This window comes from Vanacampus margaritifer, chromosome 7 (genome assembly GCF_051991255.1).
Source record: "Vanacampus margaritifer isolate UIUO_Vmar chromosome 7, RoL_Vmar_1.0, whole genome shotgun sequence".
NCBI classification, from domain to species: Eukaryota; Metazoa; Chordata; class Actinopteri; order Syngnathiformes; family Syngnathidae; genus Vanacampus; species Vanacampus margaritifer.
In genome coordinates this window covers 19,145,036-19,150,830 of record NC_135438.1, presented here as the reverse complement: position 1 = coordinate 19,150,830, position 5,795 = coordinate 19,145,036, and positions in this window count along the sequence as shown.

Sequence of the window (5,795 nt, the reverse complement as noted above, 5' to 3'; positions counted from 1 at the left end):
CAAAACTACTGTAGTTTTTCATCAATTTGTTGTGTGTATATAATATGAGGCGATCATACATTCATTTGGGTTCACAATCATAATGGCCCTCTGAAGGAAACCATAACTCCAATGTGGCTTGTGACAAAAAAACAAAAAAATTGAAACCCCTGATTTGCGGTGTTCAATTAACATACACTGCATGTTTTTGGAAAAATATAAAACTAAACAAATAAAAACACAAAAACAAGCAATAAATACACAAAAGTGTCAGCTGCTTCTTCAACTCATATGCAACCCGAATGAGGACCGGTGCCATAGAACATGGACAACGTTTTTGAGAAGCAGTGAAGATGACATCTGAGCAATTTGATGGAATGTTCACTAAGTACTATGAAAATGAGACAAAATTTTAACAATTTACCTATAACATTGTGGATGTTCCCCATTTTGATCATTTGAAACTAAATACAGTAAAAATGCTGTTGCTAAGGTGAATTGAGGATGATCGTGTACTTGTTAATCCTCTCTTGCTTGCCTGAGAAAACACTGACCTATAGTGGAACCTCTAAATGCTGCTAAGGTTAAATTCACAATTCACACAAAATAATTAGGTAAAAATATATCGTAATTCAAAACTTAAAATCACTGTCGCGCAAATCATCATGCCTCATATCAGTAATCAGTGGATTAGCTGTACGTTTTACTTTGTCTTTTATAACTTATCAAAGGTCAAGTTACATTTGACTTCTTATCACCTTCTCAAATGTTTCAAAATGATAGAACAGTGGAGTAGTTATTAGCACAGCTCCCTCAGGGTTCAGGGTTTGAATCTTAGCTCATTCTCTCCTGTGTGGCTTTTGAAAGGAAGGAATGTCCGTATTTTTGATTTTCTGAATAATGACCTCAGTTCTTAATGAAGAATACCTGAAAGCTTGGAGTCAGGGGTGCTGAAAATCACTCTGTTATGATAACCTTGGTGTGAAATATGTATGCTGTACTGTAGTTTGAAAATTTTAAAGCTTTAAAGGAAGTGAATACCTCCCGTTCATGTTTACTCTGTTGTATTATCAATCAGGTGTACATTATGATATACACCAGGATAAAGGATCGTGCATATCCCTGCACGTCCTTCCTATCTCAGTCTGCCTTTTTGCCCCACCTCCGACTTTCCTCACTGTTTCTCTCTCCTCTTACAGGACACACACTTTACACAGCAGCCGCACCAGTAGGCCGGTAAAAGAGCTTCAGGAGAAGGGATTGTTGAATTCGATGTACTCGCATTAAACAAGATTGTGTCCTAACTACACAGTCTTACAACAAGACCACAGTAAGTCCTGTTAACTGTTTTCATATTTAGAAAAATAACACGGTGGAAGGTTGTTGTGAGTTGTGTGTGTTTGTTTTTAGTACATTAACGTGCTATTTCATTGCTGTGTTCAATTTGCTAAGGAGTTGTGATGCAGCACAGTGCTCTGTTTCCTCATCTTGCTCTTGTCATCCTGTCGGCTTAAGTAAATTAAAATGTCTTGCCAACTGTGCCACTTTATGAACAGCCTACAACCAAGTGCTATTCAGGCTAGAAGCGTTTCATGTTGACTACCATCACACGTTTTGTTATTTCTGTTTCCATTCTTTTTATGTCGACACGTGACTATGAGAGGGAGACTTCCCACTTGGTCTGAGCTTCATGTCTTGTGTGTTCAGTTGTGTTTGCGCTACAACCTGTGGATTCGTCGAGGTTAACTTACATTCACGTTGACATATTATTGTGGCAACCAGCAGGTGATTTTCGCTTGGGTTCTAACTTCTAATATGATCAGTTATCTATCCATCCATCCATCCATTTTCTTGACCGCTTTTCCTCACAAGGGTCGCGGGGGTGCTGGAGCCTATCCCAGCTGGCTTCGGGCAGTAGGCGGGGTACACCCTGAACTGGTTGCCAGCCAATCGCAGGGCACACAGACGAACAACCATTCTCACAATCACACCTATGGACAATTTGGAGTGTTCAATTAACCTGCCATGCATGTCTTTGGAATGTGGGAGGAAACCGGAGTACCCGGTGAAAACCCACGCAAGCACGGGGAGAACATGCAAACTCCACCCAGGAAGGCCGAAGCCCGGACTCGATCTCACGTCCTCTGCACTGGGAGGCGGACGTGCTAACCAGTCAGCCACCGTGCTGCATCAGTTATCTATCTCCGCCAAAAAATAATTTACATTTATTGAATGCGTGTGGAGCATTTTTACAGTAATTGAACATTTTGCCTGGAACAACTCTATTGTTTGAGATTCTATTACAGTACAGTAATTTGTCTCAGATAAACATTTACCCATAATACCACTGCAGTATAACCACACAAATGGACACAAGTTAGGGAAGACCCTTTTGTTTCTTTGGAATTTGTAGGACACTTGGTTTTGAGCCAAAATTACTTGAGTGAGTGCAGAGCAGATTGACGTTTAAAATGGTACTTGGGGCTATTTTTTGACCACTTTCTTTTCACATGATTTTTCTGTCCGCATGTAGCTCTCGCAGTTGTTTGGGTGACATTGTCGTTAATATAAAGGCCCTTCTATGCCGCCTCCTGTTGTGCCTCACGGGCTTTCATTTGATATTTAATTTCTTCAACTCTTGAAAATAGTGACTAGTCTAAATGAGTTTCTTTCACTTGTTTATTAGTTATCTTAGTTCTTTGTTTCTTTAGTTATACATTAGACCTGGCATTCCCTCCTGTCTTTTGCTATCATTTAGGCTTTATATTTGAATTGGACTGTCATATATTAACATTATTAAAACAAATGTTTGTTTAATTAAAGTTCAGTTGAGAGCACATTGTATTGTGTTAACTACAGCCACAAAAATTTCAATTAATTAAACAATTATGGAGTTAAGTGTTGCAGTCTTATCCCCAGAATTGGCCTTATACTGTATATAACAATTTTTTTATGTTTGGCAACAATTTTAGTCCAAGCTTCCAAAGCTGCCCTTTTGTAGTACGTTTATATCAAATATCAAATTATTTGGAATTCTTTTGACATTTTACAAACATTCATAAAAACTTGTGTTTACAAATTAAACTTGTTTTGAACTTGGAAAAAATGTATTAAACAACCCTTTTGTAACCAAGAAAAATCAATTGAGCTCTTCCTCTTTGAAAACGATACTACAATATTTCTATAAAATTGTTAAGCGCAATAAGATATGTTGTGTTGCGGCATAGAATTAACTAAATCTCCAAGTTGAGAATGCACCCCAGAATGTTAGTGCACAAAGATTTGCTACAAGTGTTTGATCAGCAGAAAATTGCTGGCATATTGTTGCAGTTTTCTTGTTTGTGGATATAAAAAGTCTACACACCCTTGGACACATGCCACGTTTTTGCGATTTACATGTAGATGGACATGTTAACGCTGCAACTGATACTGTGTCTAGACTTTGAACTGATGCAAAACCCTAGATTGTCAGTTTTCATTTTAGGCAAATACTGAACGTCAAAGGGACCATGATGCTAGATAAAGAACTAGAGCTCATACTAGAAATTGTAGGCCTTCGTGAAAAGTCTTGTGTTTGCTTTGAATGTGCTTGATCTTGCAGAAATGTGAGTAAAAACTTTCGTTCTATTTCATTTGGACTGTCCTGCTCAATCTGACAATCCTGGAAAACATGCTCACTGCACGGTGTGAAAGCTCCTCTTCACAAATAACGCTTTTCTTTTTCCCTTTTTAAGTTTTTTTCTTAGGTTTTCTCTTGTCTTTGTCATTGTCTAAGCTATTATAGTACATCTGTAAACAAATCACTTCAAGACACATTGAATATTGCACTTAGGGGCACATTTACCCATTCTCGCTTAAGTAAATTTTTCTTATGTGCCTTTCTTGTGCATTTTCAAGGTGTGGTATAACTCAAGTGTTAATTTCTTTAACGAAAACTAAAAAAAAATGTTTTCGTCAACACACATTTTTTACCGAACGAAAACTAGACTAAACTAAAACCTCCATTATAAACAGTAACCGGTCCGGGACTAAATCAGTATGCATTTTCATCGACTATTGAAGACGAGACGAAAATGTAGCTCACTTAATAAAGACTGGACTAAAATATGGACATTTTATGTCACGAATAAAGACGAGACAAAAATGATGATTTAGTAAAATCCTTTCTCTGCTAATCTGTCACGAACACACAGTGACACATGCCCTTTCAAATTTGCAGATAGCGTGTGCAACTTGCACAAACACATGGGACAGACAGGAAAGAGGTGGATTCACGGCGAAAGGTTTAAAAAAAAAGAAAGAAAGAAAGAAAGAAAGTAAAGTATTATTGGCCATGCTTTGATTTGCTGGAAGAAAGCGAAGACATGATATAAGGACACATTTTCGCTACATTGAAGTGGAAAAAAAACATTATGCTTGATTTTGGTCAAAGGAAAGGAATGTGGACACAATGTAGCTGGAAAAGAACACAACAAACCTGAAGAGACACGTCACAGTTCATCACAAACTTATTGTGATAAGTTAACAAAAAGTTTAGTGGTGGTTGTTTATAACGTAACATTATTCCAACAGCTATAACATTCCAGCAATAACGTTAATCCGACCGCTATCTAATGCTGGCTAACTTAGTTTGTAGTATGCAGTCATAATAGCCACTTATTTGTAATGTACTGTAATCGTGTGAAGTTGTTTTTCATTAAAAAGATGGGAGAAAATTGTATGTGAAGTAATTTTAGATTCGATGGAAATGTTCAATATTATCTGCTGACCCCAAAAATGTAAAAGGGTAAAACTAGACCAAAGGGTTGGCAGTTTTTGTTGACGAGATGAATGAAATTATTTTTTCTTGGACTAAAATAAAGACTAAAATAGCTCGATTAAAAGGTGACTAAATAAAAACAGGATGAAGTTCACTGACTATGATAAAAACTAACAAGTGTGATTGAAACAGGACTAAAACTGACCCTAAATTAAAAAATGGCTGACAAAATTAACACTAGTCCTGACACACCCACCACGCATAACCTGGAAATTTGTGCGCAACCACCAAAGACGTGTGATTCTGTGAAATCTGAGAGTTGCCCTAATTTCTGGCTCTTGGAATTTACACGAGATGTGCATTACATAGAGAGATCAATATGAAAAATATGCCACACTTTAAATGTGAAGTTGCGTAGTGGGCCTGGAAGTTATACTGATCTTTTCCAGTTATGTATGTGTAGTTTATCTACAGGCTACTTTGAAGGTGTGTGTCTTTGCATTCACTTAAAAAAAAAAATAAAAAAAATCCGATGAAAGCAATTACTGAAACGCTAAGCAAACTGTGCAAATTGAGAGTTGACCAGGTAGTGAAACAACACAATGCATACATGGCGCATCAAATAAGAGGAGTCAAGCATAATCCAACCTTCCGTCTCTGGGAGAATGTGCGTTCTGACAGATATGTTAGGGAACGCCCTTGTTTCAAGGTCACTCCACTCAGAGTGGGTATATTTCAAGGTGTATAACTTAAGTGACACACTTTGCTGCAAATCAATGGGAGAATCTGGACAGCCCAAAAAGTGTCTTGCATTTGAACAGGGATGTGTTTACTGAGATTCAGGCATCCTTGCTTGGCATTTTTACATGGGATCCTATGTTGTGTGAGTTGTGCAAGTTTTAGTTATATGTCAGCAAAATCTCCCATGCATGTACTGTGTATGTTTTTTTGTTTTTTTTGCAGGCTGTTAATCAATATCAATGTGGCCGCTTTTCTCCCGTCCTCTCCTTGCCACGCACTGCTGCGTCACTCCCCCCTTGCAATGCTGTGTGCCTTC